General features: G+C 42.3%; 1 protein-coding gene across 1 annotated transcript in view; it reads left to right on the top strand.

The window, feature by feature from the left end:
• Positions 1-21,966, top strand: part of MAP3K2 (mitogen-activated protein kinase kinase kinase 2) — a 98,626-nt gene continuing 76,660 nt past the window's right edge. The window contains exon 1 of the mRNA XM_030210493.1: positions 1-84. The gene's annotated coding sequence lies outside the window, so the exon portion shown is untranslated. The remainder of the gene's footprint in view (positions 85-21,966) is intronic.

Raw genomic sequence — 21,966 nt, 5'->3', positions numbered from 1 at the left:
CCGGGGAGCCGCAGGCCGTTTGGCCTCTTTCGGTGAACCAGGAAGGAAGCCTCTCGCCCCGGACTCTCTCCTCTCGGGAAGAGGGTAGGTAACTTCCGGATTGTTGTAGGGTCGGTGCAGATTCAGGGCCTCTGGGGGGGTCAGATTAGCCGAGGCTGCCGGGCTTCTTCTCCCCGCTCTGGCAGGTTGATGATGATGGAGATGTCGGGGATGACAGCCGTCAGCACAGATTGCCTCTTATAAGCGTTTGAAAGTACTTTGGCGTAGGTGCCAGTGCCTTCACTGTGTTGGGTTGCATGTTGCACCCCCTAAAATGTTTGAAAAGTTGGTTCTTAAGTATGTTGGTACAGCAATGTTTTTGGCTTTACATACTACTACTACTTATCGTTTCTATAGCACTACTAGACGTACACAGCGCTGTACACTTGAACATGAAGAGACAGGCCCTGCTCGACAGAGCTCACAATCTAATTAGGACAGACAAACAGAACAAATAAGGGATAAAGACAAAGAGTAGCAAGATTCCGGAATCCCAAAGAGTGGCAAAATTCTATGTAGACTCCCAAAGAGTAGAAAGATTCCAGAATCCCAAAGACTACTATTATTACTACTACTTATCATTTCTATAGCACTACTAGACGTAAGCAGCGCTGTACACTTGAACATGAAGAGACAGTCCTGCTCGACAGAGCTTACAATCTAATTAGGGCAGACAAACAGGACAAATAAGGGATAAAGACAAAGAGTAGCAAGATTCCGGAATCCCAAAGAGTACCAAGATTCTGTGCAGAATCCCAAAGAGCAGCAAGATTCCGGAATCCCAAAGAGTAACAAGATTCTGTGCAGAATACCAAAGAGCAGCAAGATTCCGTAATCCCAAAGAGTGGCAATTCCGTGTAGAATCCCAAAGAGTAGAAAGATTCCGGAATCCCAAAGACTACTATTATTAATACTACTTATCATTTCTATAGCACTACTAGACGTAAGCAGCGCTGTACACTTGAACATGAAGAGACAGTCCCTGCTCGACAGAGCTTACAATCTAATTAGGACAGACAAACAGGACAAATAAGGGATAAAGACAAAGAGTAGCAAGATTCCGGAATCCCAAAGAATAGTAAGATTCCGGAATCCCAAAGAGCAGCAAGATTCCGGAATCCCAAAGAGTGGCAAAATTCCATGTAGAATCCCAAAGAGTAGCAAGATTCCGGAATCCCAAAGACTACTATTATTACTACTACTTATCATTTCTAAAGTGCTCCTAGACGTACGCAGCGCTGTACACTTCAACATGAAGAGACAGTCAGTGCTTGACATAGCTTATAATCTAATTATATGACAGACAAACATGAGATAAGGGAATATTAAAGTGAGGATGATAAAATAAGATTTACATATGCTTAAGATGGTCGTACTTCGTGGGTTTGTCTTATTGTCTTCTTTTTGTTTGTGAGTGTGTGTTTCACTTGAAATATTTTGAAAACTCTTGTGATGTCATTTTGAGGGTAAAGAACAGAGGGATATTATTGCTTATTCCTTGGAATGAGGTGTGTGCTGCTCGAGAAGAGGCGACAGCGTGTATTTTCACATGCAACTTGTGAACTACATTTTGAGATGTGCTTGCTTGAACAGTCCTGATCAGTTTTGTTTTCTGCCTTTTGCAAATGGAATTCAGAAAAACAGCATGAAAAATACTTTTTTTTCTGGACAATAAGAAATATATATTTATATATAGTTCACTGGAATGATTTTATAGTGTTGTGCGATGAAATGTACTCAGTGAATGTATTAGCAACCAGTAACATCTTTGTGTATTCAGATTTATGTTCTTGAAGGATGCACAAAAAACGTATGTGTGCTTTCTGATTTGGGGAAGAACTATCTGCATACTTATTTTAATGTATTTATGGTTGCTTAACCTTTCAAAAATTGAAGTTCTCAATACTAGTGCAATTAGTGATTAAAGACTACAGATAACTACCAAGGGCAAGGAAGTAAAGACAAGAGGGTGTAATTCGCATGGAGCAACAGGTATATCCTTAGCTACATAATTGGGCAGACAGATGGGCCATTCTGGAATGTATCTGATGTCATTTACTATGCTATATTACAGTATTTACACATTCTTTAGAAATAAATTGTATTCAGGTCATACATGTTTATTGGTATTAACCACCTTTATGAAGAGATTCACCCAAGGTGGTGTACAGTTTAACATCAGACTTACAGTTTTGTTAACAGCATAACGTTAGTAAAATGAACAAGTATAGACATAGACACAGTGAAAGATGAAAACATGAAAGCAGCAAATTGAAATCTAATAATAGGACTACCATGAAACAGGATCAAAAATATATACATTCAACAGCACTGAAATTCAAATAACAGAAAAGTAATACGATGTAAGCATAATAGCATTGGAACGTTCAATGAGAACACAATTAGAACATTCAAATAACATTGTTATATTTGTTTTGTCTACCTATCTAAACTTAGTGTTAGGGTCTCCTGTGATAAGTAAATGCTGAAAACAACCTCTGCAGAGCTGTTTAGCAAATCAAACCCGTTTACAATATAAGAGATTTATGTTTGTTAGGCTTATTTTCAAAAGAGAAGGGTGCCCATCTTTCGACACAAATTGGGAGATGGGCGTCCTTCTCACAGGGTCGCCCAAATCGGCATAATCGAAAGCCGATTTTGGGCGTCCTAAACTGCTTTCCGTCGCGGGGACGACCAAACTTTATGGGGGCGTGTCGGAAGCGTAGCGAAGGTGGGACTGGGGCATGCCTAACACATGGACGTCCTCGACCGATAATGGAAAAAAGAAGGACGTCCCTGACGAGCACTTGGGCGACTTTATTTGGTTCATTTTTCGCCACGACCAAGCCTGCAAAAGGTGCCCGAACTGACCAGATGACCTCAAGAGGGAATTGGGGATCACCTCCCCTTACATCCCCAGTGGTCACCATCCCCCTCCCACCCTAAAAAAAAACTTTTTAAATATTTTTTGCCAGCCTCAAATGTCATACCCAGCTCCATGACAGCAGTATGCAGGTCCCTGGAGCAGTTTTAGTGAGTGCAGTGCACTTCAGGCAGGCGGACCCAGGCCCATCCCCCCCTACCTGTTACACATGTGGTGGTAAATGTGAGCCCTTCAAAACCCACCAGAAACCCACTGTACCCACATGTAGGTGCCCCCCTTCACCCCTTAGGGCTATGGGAGTGATGTACAGTTTTGGGGGCTCAGCACACAAGGTAAGGGAGCTATGCACCTGGTTTGCATTTGGTCGTTTCTGAGATGGGCGTCCTCGGTTTCCATTATCGCCGAAAATCGGGGACAACCATCTCTTAAGGTCGACCTAAATTTCACGATTTGAGCGTCCTCGACCGTATTATCGAAACGAAAGATGGATGCCCATCTTGTTTCGATAATACGGGTTTCCCCACCCCTTCGCCAGGACGTCCTGCGAGGACGTCCTCAGGAAAACTTGGGCACCCATTTCGATTATGCCCCTCCATGTGTACTACTGAATGTAATGAAGCTATGTCCTTAGGCTTATAGGAGAGGAGTATTGTATTTCATTCAAACATCCAAGATCTCTAATAAATTTCTCTGTCTTCTCAGGATCTTATTCCCTCTTTAGTACTTGCAAACTCTCGTTTGTTTCTACATGTTCATCTAGGTGGTTTTGAGGCCAAATTAATGTAGTCTTTCACACACTCCATACTATATGTTAAACATAAGCATTATTCTGTTATAGTAAGGTAGTTGAGTAGGTTTATTTTATTGAGTTGTATGAAATATATAGAAAAGTGCTTTAAAAAAGGAAATGGACAAATGTTTTGATTACAAAGGGAATTGAATTATTAGGAACTCGAACTCTTCTTTTAGGTCTCCAGCTACTATAAAACTAGACCTTCATAGCTTAACAAATTAGTTTTGTGCTACAGTGCTTGTATAAATAACATTTACAATAAACTTCTGTGCTGCGTACTAAAAAAAAAAAATCATATGCTTGTTCCAGTAGCTAGTCAATATTCTTGTTTTATTTGTATTTAATGTTTTTGGGGAGGAGCCTGCTATCTTGGCACATGTGGGTATCAATGACATAGGAAAATGTGAGAGGGAAGTTCTGGAAGTAAAATTTAGACTCTTAGAAATCTGAAACCCAGAACCTCCAGGGTAGCATTTTCAAAAGTGCTCCTTGTTCCATTTGCTGGACTCGAGCCAGGCAGAACTCCGGACTCTCAATGTGTGGCTGAGGTGATGGTGCAGGGAGGAGGGTTTTAGGTTTGTTAGGAACTGGGCAATATTCTGGAGAAGGGGAAGCTTATTCTGGAAGGATGGGCTCCACCTTAACCAAGGTGGAACCAGGCTGCTGGCATCAACATTTAAAAAGACGAGCAGCTTTTCAACTAGAATCTGGGGGAAGGCCCACAGTCGCTCAAAAGCGCATGGTTTGGAACCAGGTATCTTTAAAAGATATTGCCAAAACAGGGAAGATAGGGCATTCTGATAGTGAGGTTGCAACAAAGACCATAGTAGATCAGTCATCTTTAAATAAAGATCAGACTGATTTAAGATAGCAAATTATGACTGTCAACTGCTGAGCAAGTTGTAAATAGGAGCAACCAGCATTGTTTGAAATGTCTGTGTGCAAATGTCAGAAGCCTAAGAAATAAGATGAGAGAGAATATATTGCACGAAATAAAAAGATAGATATAATAGGCATTTCTGAGACCTGGTGGAAGGAAGATAACCAGTGGGACGCTGTCATACCAGGATACAAATTATATTGCAGTGATAGGGTGGACTGAATTGGTGGAAGGGGTAGCATTTTACTTTAGAGGCCCTTGAATTGAATAGACTAAAAATTCTACAGACATACAACACATCCATGTATAAAGGGGAAAAAGATAGTGCTAGGAGTGTACTACCGTCCACCTGGCCAGAATGAACAGACAGATTAGAAATGTAAGCAGAAATTAGGGAGACTAACAAACTGGGGGGGGGGGGGGGGCTTTTACCAAGCACTGGGAAAAAGGGCCCTGTGCTAGCTGCGGGGGTTGTTTTTCCTTGTTCAGCAGGACCCTTTTTAGCGCAGCGGGTAAAAAAACCCCCAGACACACCCAGACAATGCGATAAGAGAACTCTTACTGCCACCCATTGGGATGGTGATAAGGGCTCCCGCGCAACCCGGCAGCTTCTGGTGATGCCCGATTACTGCTGGATTATCGCTGTGCAAGCCATTTCCGGGGATTTTCTTTTTCTCCAGGAAATGGTGGTCAGGGTAGGACTACTTCTGGTGTCCTCGTTGGGCCGGTGGTAGTCCCGGAAGAGCGAGCGCTAAGCCCACGTGGAGCTTACCTCTGCTCTGTAAAAGGGCCGCTGGGTAACATAATAATAATGGGTGATTTCAATTACCCCAGTATTGACTGGGTAAATGTAAAATCAGGGCATGTTAGGGAGGTAAAGTTCCTTGATGAAATCAAGGACTGCTTTATGGAGCAGCTGATTGAGGAGCTAACGAGGGGGAACAATTCTTGTCCTAGTCCTTAGTGGAGTGCATGATCTAGTGCAGGAGGTAACGTTGCTTTTGCCACTTGGTAACAGTGATCATCTCTGGAATAAGTACACATAGGAAATCTAATATGTTAGCATTTATCTTTCAAAAAGGAGACTAAGATAAAATGAGGAGAATGATTTAAAGAGAAGAAAAAAAAAACTTAGAGGAGCAGCTGCAAAGGTAAAAAATGTACACCAGACACGGATATTATTCAAAAATACCATTCTGGAAGCCCAGACCAGATTACATTAAAAAAAGAAGTAGGAAGACCAAATGATAGCTGGCATGGTTAAAAAAATGAGGTAAACTAAGCTATTAGAACTAAAAGAAAATCCTGCAAAAAATTGATGGAGCACCTGACTGAAAATAATAAGAAACAGCATATTTATTTATTTATTACATTTGTACCCCGCTCTTTCCCACATACAGCAGGTCCAGTGCGGCTTACATAGTAAAAGAAAGCATCTTACATGGTAAAGAATACAGTAAAAACAAGGAAATGTAGGAACAGTATTATAAATTGTGATGATCATAACTACTTACATTATGAAAGGCAGTTCAAAGGACATGTGAAAAGAACGTAATGAACTAGAATAGGGAAGGTAGACAAGGATATGATAGGTGAAAGGGAAGGAGAATGGGAGGGAAATGGTAAAGGATGGAGGGAAGAAGCTGGTCCATTAGGGTAAACTTGCTTGAAAAAAATGGGACTTCAACATTTTCCTGAAAGGTAAATAATTATTAATAGCTCGGATGGGTCTTGGGAGAGCATTCCAAAGTTGACTACCCAGAAAGGAGAAACTGGATGCATAGTATGTTTTGTACTTGACACCTTTGCAGTTTGGGAGGTGTAGATTGAGGTATGTTCGCGATGACATTGTTCTATTTTTAACTGGGAGGTCAATCAGGTTGTTCATATAAATGGGGGATTCTCCTGATATGATCTTATGGATAATTGTATGGACCTTGAAATATATTCTCTCTTTGATGGGGAGCCAGTGAAGCCTTTCTTGAAGGGGTGAGGCGCTTTCAAAGCTTGACTTTCCAAATATAAGTCTGGCTGCTGTGTTCTGGGCAGTCTGGAGACTTTTCAGGACTTGGGATTTACATCCAAGGAAAACACTGTTGCAATTATCAACCTGAGTGATGACTGTGGATTGAACCAGGTTCCGGAAAGTGTTCAATGGAAGATAGGATTTCACTCGCTTCAGGATCCACATCATATTAAACGTTTTCTTTGTGATCAGCTTAGCGTGGTTATCGAAGGATAGATGACTATCTATTGTAACTCCAAGGATCTTTAAACTACTGGAGATGGGGATGATTACATCTGGGATATTGAGGGTGGCCGGGAGAGATGGGGAGTATTGAGACGAGAGGACTAGGCATTGAGTTTTTTCTTTATTTAATTTCATCTTAAAGGCATTGGCCCATGAGATCAAGGTGGACATACCAGTAGTGATTTTATCAGAGATTTCGGATAAATTTGATTTAAAGGGAATAAAAATGGTGACGTCATCAGCATATATAAAGGGATTAAGGTCATGTTTGGCTAATAATCTGGCCAAGGGGATCATCATGATATTGAAGAGTATTGGGGAGAGAGGAGATCCCTGTGGTACTCCGCATTCAGGCGACCATGGGGATGATATATTTGTGGTTCCTTTAACTTGATAAGACCTGGTTGTGATGAAGTCTCTTAACCAATTGATAAGGAATATAAGGAAGACAAAGAGAGACTTTGAAAAGAAGATTGTGTTGGAGGCAAAAACATGTATCAAAACCTGTTTTAGGTATATTAGAAGCTGGTAAAAGAATCGATTGGACCGCTAGATGACTGAGGGTAAAAGGGACACTCAGGGAAGACAAGGCCCTAAAAGAGAGATTAAATTAATTATTTGCTTCGGTCTACACCGAGGAAGATGTGGGGGGAAGATACCTGTGCCAGAAATGATATTCAATGCTGATGAGTCAGAGAAACTTAAAAAAAAAAAATCTTTGTAAGATGTAATGGGGCAATTTGACAAAGAGTAGAAAACTGCCTGAACCAGATTGTATTTTTCTTAGAGTACTGATAGAATTGAAAAATGAACGCTGTGAGGAAAGTTCATGTTATTCCCATTGCGGTTTGCCATACTGCTTTGGAAGCTTCAAATACTGAAGAGGCAGTGGAGCTAGCTGGCCATGAGGCACTGTGAAAAATTGAGTGCTCTCTATCTCCCCCTGCTGGTTGATGGACACAACCCATATGTAATGGCTTCATCTGCTTTGACTAAAGGAAAGAAAATTATCATGGTAAGAACCTAATTTTCCCTTCTGTCACTCTATGGTGCAACTGCTCCTCCAGTACTTGTGTGGTGGTTCTGGTCATCACATCTTAAAAAAAACGATATCGTGGAATTAGAAAATGTACAGAGAATGATGACACAAATGATAAAGGGGATGGGATGGCTTCCCTATGAGGAAAGGCTGAAGTGGATAGGGCTCGTCAGCGTGGAGAAGAGATGGCTGAGGGGAGATATGATAGAGGTCTATAAAATAATGAGTGGAGTGGAAGGGGTAGACGTGAATGTTTACTCTTTCTAAAAATACTAGGACTAGGGGGCACACAATGAAGTTACTAAGTAGCAAATTTTAAAACAAACTGGAAAAAATACTTCTTCACTCAGTGTATTATTAAACTCTGGAATGTGTTGCTAGAGAATGTGGTGAAAGCAGTTAGCTTAGGGTTTAAAAAGGTTTGGATCATTTCCTAAAAAAAAAAGTCCAGAAGCCATTATTAAAATGGACTTGGGAAAATATACTGCTTATTTCTAGGATAAGCCGCGTAAAATCTGTTTTACTCTTTTGGAATTTGCTAGGTACCTGTGACCTGGATTGGACACTGTTGGAAACAGGATACTGGGCTTGATGGACCTTTGGCCTATCCCAGTATGGCAACGCATATATTCTAAGTGGTTGCCTAGATGTTGACAATTTAATGTGAATTTATCTACCATTCAACCTGATATTGAAAAGCAGAGTGTAGGCATCAGTTCCAGATTTCACACTGATGGAAGGGTCTTATTACTAAGGTGTGCTAAATGTTAAGAAGCCCATTTTATACCTATGGGCTTTTTAGCATTATACACAAATCTTCCAATTCTAGACACAAGAATTAACACCAGCTCTGATGTAAGTGCTGGTGCTTAAACACGTGCTCATATAGATCCAGTTATTCTATTAATTCAGCCAAGCAGCTGGTCAGTATAGTAAACAGCCTACTGCAGCCCCCACAACAGAATCAGCCTGCCCAGTCTGAACTGCAATGATTTTGCTGCATACTTTGCCAACAAAATTAAAAGTCTCCGCCAGGATTCACAGGCAGTCCTACCCAGTCCCCAACCAGCCAACGAGGTGTACACAAACTCGCCCCCTCCTGACAGACAGATGGGACACTTTTAACCTAATGACAGAGGAGAGCCTTGACAAAATCCTAAGAGACCTTTGACCAAGTACCTGCTCCCTCGATCCCTGCCCATCAAAGATAATGCAGCAAGCAAGTATGGGCCTTATTGAAGGTGCCACAAAAATTGTGAACACCTCTCTTTCTAATGGGCAACTACCAACAGTATTAAAAAGGGCAATGGTTTATCCTCTGCTGAAGAAAAACAACCTTGACCAGGACAAACTTGAAAGCTACAGGCCAGTATCCAACATCCCGTTTCTAGGGAAAGGCATAGAAGGAACAGTCTGTTCAACTTAATGATTGGCTAGAAAAGAGAAACTGGCTAGATCCGTGTCACAATCTAGATTCAGATCCGGTTATGAAACGGTCCTTGTATCTCTACTAGATGATCGTCACAGAAACCAAGACAAGGGATTTGCCTCAGTGTTAGTACTGTTTGACTTCTCAGCAGCTTTTGACACTGTGGATCATGATATCATGTTAGCATGACTGACAGAAACAGGTATCAATGGAACAGTACTTGCTTGGTTCAGATCCTACCTATCAGACAGGCAACAATCCATAATGTTTGGCAGCAGCTCATCTCCACCATGGACACTGACCTGCGGGGTACCACAAGGATCGATACTGTCACCTATTCTGTTCAATATCTACCTCAAATGGAGGCAAGGTGGCGGCTGAGAGAGAGTGTTGAGAAGTCGCTCCTAACCCACCTACCTCATTTTCCTTGAGATTCGAAATTTTCTTTCCTCTATGCCTAAGAGGAGGGGCGGGCAACGCGCTGGTCCCGCAGTGCAAATCTCGCCAATTGTGGGGTCTTTGGATCGCTTTCTTTCCCCAGGAATGGCATCGGGAGCTATACCTTCACAGCTGGAGGGAGCGGGGAAAGGATCCTCTGCTTAGAAGCAGAGACATCGTTAAGCCCTGAAGTATGGGCTCCACCTCCCATGCCGGCGGACACACAGAAGGGGCCAGGAAACCCTTGGTACCCGAGAGGCAGTAGGGCTTCCTGGTGCGGGACCCAGCTCAGAGAGAATACCGTCGACTATATCCGCACAAGCAGATGCAAATCAACAGGAAGAGAACGCTCATGCTGAAAACCATCTGAGAAAGGTGACACTACTTCCTAAAGAATCATTGGTAGACCTTGATTCACCAAGTAAGTTACTTTTACTCTTAAGAAACCAGACAAAATTACCCTAGAAGTAAGTTGGGAAGCCCTTATGAGTCTGGAAAAATTTCTCTCAAAAACTCTCACCTTTAATTCAACAATCCCAGATCTTATCAGGAAAAATACCAACATTAGAGGAAAATATGTTAACTATGGATAAAATGCTGGAGACTAATACAAATTCTCCAACAAACCCAAGTTAACTTAATAAAAGAAAAGTTGTATCTTCAGAATAAAATAGAAACTCTGGAAAATCAGCAGAGATCCAGTATACTGCGATTGATAAATTTTCCTAAACAGGTTTCTATTGCTCCACTTATAACTTTTAAAAGATATGACAGAGGTTCTGAAGATACCTGAACAAGCATACCCCCTGGTCTAAAAAATGTACTATTTACTACCTTATTCAAAAAAGGAGACGGGCCAGTTGGCTGATGAAGGGGCTGGAGTACCTTTTGACACTTTGAATCTGAATTTAACTCAGGCCTTGGAAGACAATAACTTGGGCTTAATACCAGCAACTTTTATAGTGACATTTGTTTTACAACCTGACAGAGACTGGGTTAACAATTTTTCCTTCATAGAGATCAGTTTTTTTGAACTATAAAGTTAGAATGTTTCCGGATGTTTTTAAAGCGACCCAAAAGAGGCGTCAAGAATTTCTTAAATTACACCCAAGAGCAATACAATTGGGTGGTCTTTTCTGGTTGAATTTCCCCTGCAAATGTATAATGAAATTAATTTCTGTTAAATGTGTTTTTTGATCCTAAACAATTTTTAGTTCTTTTTTAGATTCCAAGATGGTTGTGACTCCTTCTGTACAACCAAGAGCAGTAATTACATCGACTCCGTAATTTAAGAGGAGAAATCCTGGGTCTCCCTCTAACTCTACCAATCAAAAAGAAAAATAGGAGGCTAATCTCTATATCCACAGATATAGTGGTATGCCTCCATTCAATTGTGGACTAAAGATGAATAATACAACGTAATATGAAAATATATAACTTATCTTTTTTATTTTTTTCTGTTTTTCTTGATATTGCTTTAGTTTTTGATATTATGGAATTCCTAGTAGAAATATTTCATCTTTTCTGTAACAAGAGTTGTTCTTGAATTATTGTATACTAGTAAGAAAGGCCTGTTTCAGAGAGTAATGAAACGGGCGCTAGCAAGGTTTTCATCCCTGGCACTGCGATGATCAAGCTGGCTCCCTCCGTTCCACCCACATTCAGGCTGGCTGGTTGTTTGGTTGCTTCTCTCCCTCCCTTCTTCAGACATTCAGGCTGCCTGCCTGCCTGCTCGCCTCCCTCCCTCTCTCCCTCTCACCTTTAGGTTATGTCTGTTTTTTGCAGCAGCAGTGGCCGCACAGCGAGGGAAGGGTGGCGAGGGGGTTGATGTTGCTGGGGGGGGGGGGGGGCGCGGGCAGAGTGTTTTGGAGCCTGGAAGGGGCGTCGCTTCGTCTGTGTCTCTCTGTCGTTGTTCCGTGGGTGGCAGGCTGGAGGAACGGCATGGGGCAGGCATTGCAGAGCGCAGTACGTTAGTTTTTTTCCATGACCCGCCCTCGATGTCATGACATGAGGGCGGGGCTGCTGTGCGATGCGATTTGTTGATTGTCATAGCTCCGCCCTTCACGTCATGACGTCGTGATGGGAGGGCGGGGCAGACAGTCCTGTGTAAAAAATCCAAATTTCGATCTACACCACCATGCAAGAGTGGAAGTTGCAGCTTCATTTAGAAAGTTGAGGTTGCAAATTATGTCCGGAAGGGGCATGGCTGTGGGTGGGTCTCTGACTGAGAGTGAGTGAATGGTGCATGAGGTGAGTGGTGCTGACAGCCTAGCCTACCAACACTGCAGGACTTCAGTGTGTCCCTGCCACAGAGTGAGCTTCAGAATGTTCAAGGTGAGAATTATTTATATAGATTTTCTCTTTTCAAAATAAAAAAATTATATATAACTACCTCAAACCGCTAGCTGAGCTGATTCGGTCAATGGACACTCAGTTCTACATCTATGCGGATGATGTGCAGCTACTTATACCCATTGAATCTGACTTACCTACACCCTTGAATAAACTGATGTCTAATATCAATTGAAGAATGGGCTAAACACAACAAACTTTGCCTGAACCAAAGTAAAACCGAGCTTCTCTGGGTTCCTAACACAAGTGGATACATACCTGACATCAAAATCTCTTTTGTGAAGTACGAGCTCTCCCTCAAATCACAAGTCAGGAACCTTGGGATACAGTTAGATTCAACACTTACTCTGATTCCCCAAATCCAACCAACCTTCAAGAGCTGCTTCTACTATTTGTGACAGCTACATTGCCTCTCTCCTTACATTGAGAAAGTAAATCTTATTCCAGTTGTACATGCCATGATAACATCAAGATTGGATTACTGCAATACACTATACAATGGTCTGACTACAAAGGGCCTGCACCAACTTCAGTTGATTCAGAATGCAGCAGCAAGACTCATAGAAGGTTACAAGCGACGTGACCATATCACACCATTTTGACAAAACCTTCATTGGGTACCAGTACAATACAGGGCTAAATTTAAAACTCTATTTCTGATCTTTAAGGCTCTGAAAGGAAATGGCCCTGAGTATCTGGAAAAATGGGATGATCTTCCACACACTGCCAAGGACAGTAAGGTCCTCCCGAGGACTTTCACTAACTACACCTTCTCCAAAAGACATTACACTCTGGAATGCATTGCCTGAAAGGCTCCACTTAACACAAGACTATCTGTACTTCAGGAAGCAGGTGAAAGCTTGGCTCTTCAACCAGGCCTTTAATGGAAGAAGTAACTAACTTATTAGTCTCACTCACACACGCGAGGATTGACTCGGGCTGCACATACTGCAGCGGGACATGTTTATCCACTCCTACCCTAGCTGAGATGATATTTAACCATCTCTCTGACCTCATGTGCAACGTTCTTCAAATCAGTCACCTTTCTAATTCTTCCTACTTTCTTACTCATCTATACGTTACAACTTTGCCTTACCCTTCACTACCAATTATAATGTTCTATTACAGATTATGTTGACATGGTAAATAGTATAAATCGTCTAATGAATAATTGTACACTCAAGCTTTGTAAAATAAATGAAAATCATAACACAGGCTCACACACCCTGTGTAAATGTATCGTGGAACCCCTCACAGTGGTCAGCTTAATCAAAGATTATAAACGTGGAGAAAAAAAGCCTCAGAGTCGCCGCCCAGCCAGTCCAACTCAGCAGACTATAAGGCTTGAGCTCGACGTGCCATCATGTAGCTTCAAAAAATCTCCACTGCTACCTGTTGTATTAAATAACCAATCACTACTACCTGTGTGTTAAATAACTATTTACTAATTTCACTGTGTAGCTCTGTAGCTTGCTGTCTACTGTATGTGCCCACTATAACTTCTGTCAATGTACTGTATAGTCTAAGTGGAATTGCTTAAGCTACCCAAATCAAATGGAATGCAAATCAAACAAGTCTTTTGAGAAAGTGTTGCTTGAAACCACTTAGCTCAATGTTATCACTATCACTGTAGGGTCCTTCTCCAGGCGGCACTTCACACTTGATAACCCGACAGGGAGCCCCCGTTTCGCTGATGCTGCGTCAGGGGTAATTTCCAAGATTCTTCCTCACAAAATTGCATCCACTGTCATTCCACTCCGTTTCCTCCTAAGGTTTGCTGTGAAACGGTAAATCCCTCATGATCACAGACGCCATTTTAAAGCAACCTCGGCTCCGCCCTTCTCTTCTTCGGACCAAGATTACGTCACTTCCTCCAGCTGGGTATACCCACTACGGATCATACCGTGTATTTTTATTTATTTTAGTTACATTTGTACCCCGCATCCCACTCATGGCAGGCTCAATGCGGCTTACATATACAGGTACTTATTTGTACCTGGGGCAGTGGAGGGTTAAGTGACTTGCCCAGAGTCACAAGGAGCTGCCTGTGCCTGAAGTGGGAATCGAACTCAGTTCCCCAGTTCCCCAGGACCAGAGTCCACCACCCTAACCACTAGGCCACTCCTCCACTCAGTATGTCATTCTCAGTTCTCAAATGTTGAATCACTGCTATGTCAGAAGAAAGCCGACCACTCCACTCTAACATTTAACCCTTCTGGTTCAACAGTGCTGAAATAGAAAATCCATTTTTGTTCTCTCTGACGGAGCATTCTGCTCAAATCACCCCGTCTCTGTGAAGGTTTGATTTGTTCTAATACCATACATAACAAGTCGTCAAATTTGTGTTGATGTCTTTCATTATGTGTCACCATCGGTGCTTCTTGTTTACCTAATTCCATGCATGATCGGTGTTCCATCAGCCTCACTTTCAAACTCCTGGCGGTTTGCCCAATATATAATAATCCACAAGGGCATTGGATGACATAAATTACCCCACTGGATTCACAGGTGGTTTTTGCTTTCAAGATGCACTTGCGTCCAGTTCTAGGCTGGATAAATTAAATGCCTTCAGCCATTATGTGGCATACCGAACAATGTCCACATTTTTTATGATGGCCCCCTTCTGTCAGTGGTTTTTTGGGTGACCATATATCATTGACACTTAGCAAATCTCCCGGATTGCATCCTCTTTGGTATGAGAACAAGGTGTTAGACTGTGCAAACACGGGGTGTGTTCTAAGTAACTCAAAGTGTCTTTTAATGGTCTTACTTATTTTCCCGGTGTCTGCATTAAATTTTAGAACAAAAGGCCATATATCGTCTTCTTGACATTTAGACTTGTACTCTAATAGCGCTTCCCTCGGGTTAAATTTAGCTCTCTCCGCTGCCTTCTTGATCAGCTGTTTCTGATAACCTCCTTGTAAGAATTTTTCACTCGGTGAGTGTTTTGGTACTTGCTTTAAAGTCACTCTCTTGAGAACATATGCACCTATGCCGCAAAATTTGGGCTTATGGGATGTTTCTTCTTCATGTGAGGAGGGTGCATACTCCCATAATGTAACAGGTAGTTGTGATCTGTTGGTTTAGAAAATACTATGGTATTGAAACTCCCTCCTTCTTTCTGCACCCATACGTCTAAAAAGGCTATATGCTGTTTATGACTAATGACTTCAAATTTTATCCTAGAGTGACATGAATTCAGAAAGCAAACAAATTGCTGTAGCACTTCAGATGTCCCCGGGGCTGGTGGTTGGGAGGCTGGGATAGTGCTGGGCAGACTTATACGGTCTGTGCCAGGGCCGGTGGTGGGAGGCGGGGCTGGTGGTTGGGAGGGAGGGATAGTGCTGGGCAGACTTATACGGTCTGTGCCCTGAAGAGGAGAGGTACAAATCAAAGTAGGGTATACACAAAATGTAGCACACATGAGTTTATCTTGTTGGTCAGACTGGATGGACCATGCAGGTCTTTTCCTGCCGTCATCTACTATGTTACTATGTTCTTTGGGATAATGTGGCATATAAATGTCACAAATAAATGAGCCAGTCAGTGCCAATAATTGACTGCTAGCAACCAATTATTGATGTTAGTAGGCCTTAATTGGGAGTTACGCTCACATCGTGTTGTGTAACTCCTATAGTGCATACTGTTAAGAGGCATTTTGGGGTGTTCCTATGAGTTATGCACATTTTTATAGAATACACTTGATCTGTGTGTAATTTAGGTGCTGGCATTTACACCTGGTTTCAGCATAGTTTTATCTGTGTTGTAGTCCTTTCAGTGTTTAATAAATTAGCAATGATGATATATTTCACCACAGATGGTAGTGCATATATATATGTATTTATTTTACCTTTGTACTATATAGTTTTTAATGGCAATATATCTTAGTGTGTGAATTTGTTAGCAATGCACATTTTGGTCTATTTTATTTTTATATATTCATATGTTCAGTTTTTTTTTAAAACTTACAAATCTATGTTTATATATTAGTGATGTACTTGTAGTCATCAGATTATGTAGTTTTTATGCTTTGATATTTATTTATTATGATTTACTGCCTTTTTGAAGGAATTCACTCAAAGCGATGTACAGTAAGAATAGATCAAATATGAGCAATAGGCAATTACAGTAGTAAAAATATTCAACTAACAATACAAAGTATGGCATGGTATACTACCTACAACGTCAACACAATGCCTAATGGAACATTATAATTGATAGTGAAGGGTAGGGCAAAGATGTAACATATAGATGGGTAAAAAAGTAGGAAGAGTTGGAAAGTAAGGTGATTGATTTAAAGAAAGTTGCACATGAGGTCAGATAGATGGTTAAATATTATCTCAACTAGAGTAGGAGTGGATAAACATGTCCTGCTGCAGTATATGCAGCCCAAGTCACTCCTTGTGTGAGTGAGACTAATAAGTTAGTTACTTCTTCCGTTAAAGGCCTGGTTGAAGAGCCAAGCTTTCACCTGCTTCCTGAAGTAGAGATAGTCTTGTGTTAAGCGGAGCCTTTCAGGCAATGCATTCCAGAGTGTGGGGTCTACTCCAGAGAAGGCTCGCTTGCGGGTATCACATCGCTTTTATTTTGTTTTGTATATAGTACATGTGACCCATGAGGCAGGTGGTGCTTCCGTTGAAACATAGGCCTGTGTTGGGTTGTTTACATGGTGCTTGCTTAATAAAGAATTGTATCATCCTGATCTGTTTGCTGGAGGTCTTTTGGTCATCCTCTTCTCCTTCGTGTGGTGGTAATAATGCATGATAACAGCATTGCTTTGTGCTGACCATTAGTAAATGGCTTACTAAGTGGTGTATTGGTACAACAATATATATGATCACATCTGTTCAAGTAATATTTTAAATTTTATTCTAATCTGATTTGTTTATACTCTTCATAAATCACTCATTTTGTTTTATGATTTATTTAAGCTTTGTTCGTAGCTTACGCATTTTGTGTCTTGAATTCCAGTCACACGTTCCAATTCCATTTAATTACCTGTATTAAACATTTCATAAGGATACTAAGCTCTGTTTTTTTATTTTATTTGACAGATTGTTTCAGAGAGCAGTGTTCCATTGTTTGTTTTATTGTATGGTTAATTCTACTCCAGAAATTTCTCAATTTTTCACATAACCAAAATGTATACTGAGTCTGTTGTTTTCAGCAAGGGGTACTTGGAAGCCTGTCAGGGTATCAACAATGTCACACGAGAGAGTGTGAACTGCAGGATACAGTTACCTGCTACTATTGTAGGAAGAACTAACTTGGAGTGGAGGAGTAGCCTAATGGTTAGTGTAGTGGGCTGAGAACCTGGGGAATTGGGTTTGATTCCCCACTGCAGCTCCTCGTGGTCTTGGACAGATTGCTTACTAAAGCTCAGATTGTGAGCCCACTAGGGACAGTGTAAACCACTTTGGTTGTACCACAGAAAGGCAGTATATCTAATCCATGACCCTTTATCCACTGTTAAGAGCAATGCAGTCTACAGCAACACCAGGCAGTTTCATTTAAGATGTGAGGAGTAGCCTAGTGGTTAGTGCAGTGGACTGAGAACCAAGAGAAACAGGTTCAAATCCCACTTCACCCCTGTGGAATTGCCTCCCAATGGAGGTTGTGGAGACAGACTGTATCTGATTTCAGGAAAGCATGGAACAAGTACGTAGTATCTCTTAGTGGGTGGGCCATTTGGCCTTTATCTGCCTTTATCTCTCAGAGATCAGTTAATGTCTTTTTTGGTATGTGGTGTCTCCTATATTTCCAAGACTCTGAGGTGCAGGGAAAATTGTCACAGCTAACGGTGCTTACTGAATTACCTAAGCACTGCAAAATATGATTTAGATTTATTTAGATTAAATTTATAGCCCATCTTTATCCAAGGTGTATAACAATACAAGGAGTCTTCAAGTTCTTAATGACACAAGTTTTATTGATAGAAGACTAGAGACAGCACTGTGTTTCAGCCAAAGGCCTGCCTTAGGAGTCTTTCTATATTGTCTGGAGCGTGAAACCATCCAATCCTATATAATACTCACCTCCAACGTTCTAACCTGCCTAGGACCGTGGACCCCTCGATGTGGTCTGCTAAGCCGCTTAGAACGTAATGACATAAGTAACGTCACTGTCAGCTGAATCCAAGGCAAGGGGAGGAGTACCCTACTCCTGCCTGAGAATCAGCTGGCAGTGCTCCCTGCAACACACCCCTCCGCGCGCATCACAAAAGCAACCAAACAACCCCAAAGAACCGGAGGCGGGGCGAAAATGGCCACACTCTGGACCGGGACCAAGCAGACCAGCTGACAATGGATTACCCCGGGCGCCAAGCACGCAACCCGAAGGGGGAGGGCCAGAGAGGTAGGGAGGGGGGACCTGAAACGACAGAGAGGGGGAAGGGGGTCCTGAAACGATGGGGGGGGGGGGGATTCCTGGAAATCCACTGGAAGGGGAGGGGTGGGTAATGGAACTGGAAGGGGACGGGGGTGCTAGATCAGGGGGTAGCAGGGGGGGAGGGGGGTCCTGTAACTTGGAGAAGGGAGACGCGGAGCGGGAAGGGGAGAGGGGGATGGGAAAAAATGGGAGGGGGGTCCTGCAACTTGGATGGGAACACGTGGGAGGGGTTTCTGGAACTCGGACATGGGTGGAAGGGGGGAGAGAGGGGGGAAGAGGGGGAGGGCGGAGAGAGGGGAAGAGGGGGATGGGGGTTCTGCAAACTCTCGCTCTCACAGTCTGTGTATCACACACATACTCTCACACTCGCTCTCTATCACACTCTCTCACACACACTGTAATCTGTGTGAAACACACTGTCTCACACTCTCACATACACTGTATCTGTGTGAAACACACTCTCTCTCTCTCTCTCACACAGTCACTCGCACACAGTCATTCTGACACGCAAACTATCTCTCACAGACACACTCGCACCCAGTCTCACTCTCACACGCAGTCACTCTCACACACACTCTCAAACATACACACTACGAGGAAAACCTTGCTAGCGCCCGTTTCCTTTGTGTCAGAAACGGACCCTAAATGGAGGAGGGGGGAGGGAGAAAAAAGAGGGGGGAAGGAAGAGTAGGAGGGGGCCCCCCTGCCGCACACTCTCTCACACACACACACACACTGGCACATTCACTCTGTCTCTCTCTCACACAGTCACTCTCACACACACTCTCTGAAACATACACACTTAGAGGAAAACCTTGCTAGCGCCCGTTTCATTTGTGTCAGAAATGGGCCTTTTTTACTAGTGGTAAATATTCCAATCGGTAGTAGAAACGAGCGGTCTTAAAGATGTTTTTGGGAAAGCGCAGCAAAGGGTAATTGTGGTTTCAAAATGAGTGGCAAATATTATTTTTATTAGGGCTTCCTTATCTTTATTCCCTTAGTTCTGGGGTTGGGGGTGGGTTGGGGAACAAAGCTTCTGCTAGGTAGAGAAATTAAATTACAGCAGCAGCTGTTTCTCCCAGTATAAAAACCAGAGAATTCCTCTGCCCACTTACAGCTTAAGGGGAGAGCTGCTCAATGCAGTGGTTGTTTATGGAGGCATCTTTATTTTTTCTGTGACTGGTTTTTGTGGAAAGCTAATAGACAGATGCTGCGGGGTTTGTGAGAGCCCTCATGGTGTTTCATCTGGCTCCTACTATGCAGTGCAGGAGTTTTGAGGGAGCTTTTGACTGACTTGGTGAATCCCTCAGAGTCATCCTCGTGAGTGGCAGCATTTGGAGATGCTCTATTCCCATTGTGATACCTCAGTTTTTGGCAGGGATGGTGGCCATTGTGTCAGCTGACTGGAGTTCTTCAGTTGGGTCTGGGGAGGATCACATTCTGCTCCTTTTGGGTTTGGAGCAGACTTCTCTCAAAATCCCAGGATAGGATCACCATCAGAACTGCTAAAGCCTTTCTGCTTCACAAAGCTTTGTCACACATGGTCTTTGCAGAATGGAAAGCTTTGGATTTCGTCCTCAGGGGTTCCAAATTGACGAATAAGTTGTATTGTCTTCCCCTGGACAGGCTATTTTAGTCTGCTGAAAGTGAATGGTTTAGTGACAGCGGTAACCAAAAGCATCACGATTCCAGTTGGAGGTTCTGCTCTTAGGGATGCTCATGACAGGAAGGTAAAGCTGCGTCTTAAACAGGGTTTTAGTTCCATGTCCCTTGATTTAGATTGCATTTGCACTAGGTAGGTTATTCCTGGAATAAGAAGCATAAAATCTTGTTTTACTCTTTTGGGATCTTGCCAGGTGCTTGTGACCTGGATTGGCCTGAGAACCGCTCTTTGTGACTCTGGGGAAGTCACTTAACCTTCCATTGTAGCAGGTACAAAATAAGTACGTGTGTATAATCTACAGACCGCTTTCATTGTAACCATAGAAAGGTGGTATATCAAATACCAACCCCTTTCCCTTTTCAGATCTCTTTTAGTGAAGCATTTTTGAATGGAAACCTTGCATTCTGTCATAGCAGTTCATTCAGGAGAGGTCTTCATTTCCTTGGCACCCGTATCCACAAGGGGGTTACCTACAGACCGGCACAAACGGAGAAGCTAGACAAGGATCTGATAGAAGATATTTAAAAGATTGATATGAAAGGGGAGGTGCTACTGTTGGGAGATTTCAACCTGTCTGATGTGATTGTAATGACCCGTCTGCAGAATCGGAAAGAAGTAGAGAGATGATGGACGCCTGTCAAAGTGCCTTGCTCAGACAAATGGTGACGGAACCCACGAGGGAAGGGTCGATGCTGGATCTAGTGTTCACGAATGGGGGTAGTGTTTCCTATATTCGGGTGGATGCCCACCTATGTAATAGTGATCATCACACGATATGGTTTGATATAAGGGCAAAGGTGGAGTGCAACAAAGGTTATTATATAAGGACAGTGCTTCATTTATCAGTGGGGCACAACACATCTCGGGGGTTTAAAATGAGAGGTGGGGTGGATATGATGTGGGATGGGTCTCGTTAAATTATTCGTATCATGACCGTGTGCTGGGTTTAATTTGTGAAGAGTGGAGGGACGCAAGTAGACTTCCTGTTAAGGAGGCATTTCATTCTGGACTTGGCGTCCGACTGAGAATCATGGCCACCATGATAAAGTACATTGTTTAAGTCTTAAATAATGTTTAAGTCAATTGTCAAAAATGGTTAATTTAATGAAGTTACTCTTTGTTTGAATGCTATGTGTTGTTCTTACATATATAATGATTCCTTCTGAAGAAGCAATAAGGTGAAACTCTGCATGAGTAAAGGAATACTTTAAAAGAAACAATTGTGAAGCGGCAGGGGCCAGAAAAGCAGAAGGAACAACATCTGAGCCTAAACTGGGGAACCAGCACATTTTGAGAAGTGTTTTTCCCTTTGAACACACACTGGAGGACAGAACTGTAAGACAAGTGCAAGCTTATATAGACCTTGGGAGTGTCCAACAGTTGTAGTGCATTACACCTAGGCAAAGAACTGTGTATATGAGCTTACATATTCTTGAATGCAGACTGATTAAAAACTGTGTCGAAGATCGATTAAGATATTGTAATCTAACCTAAGTGTTCTGTATGGTTGAATTGATTGTGTCATAACATTGCATGTGCCAGGTCATTTCCGTTAATAATTACGTTTATAAATAATCATGTTCACAGTTTCTTTCAAAGTGGATGTTCATTTAAATTAAATTGATGTTTAATATGGTACATAAATAGATACAGGGTTATATTGTTCTAGAGTGTTCTTTGTTAGTAAAGTTAAAATGTAATGCCAAGAAGTGCAGAGTGATGCATTTGGGTTGCAGAAACCCAAAAGAGACATACCAGATAGGAGGAAGAGATTAGTAAGCTCAACTCAGGAGAGAGACCTTGGGGGTATT

This window comes from Microcaecilia unicolor, chromosome 7 (genome assembly GCF_901765095.1).
Source record: "Microcaecilia unicolor chromosome 7, aMicUni1.1, whole genome shotgun sequence".
Classification (NCBI taxonomy): Eukaryota; Metazoa; Chordata; class Amphibia; order Gymnophiona; family Siphonopidae; genus Microcaecilia; species Microcaecilia unicolor.
Note: the sequence above shows the minus strand (reverse complement) of the source record. Positions and strands in the feature narration are given on the sequence as shown.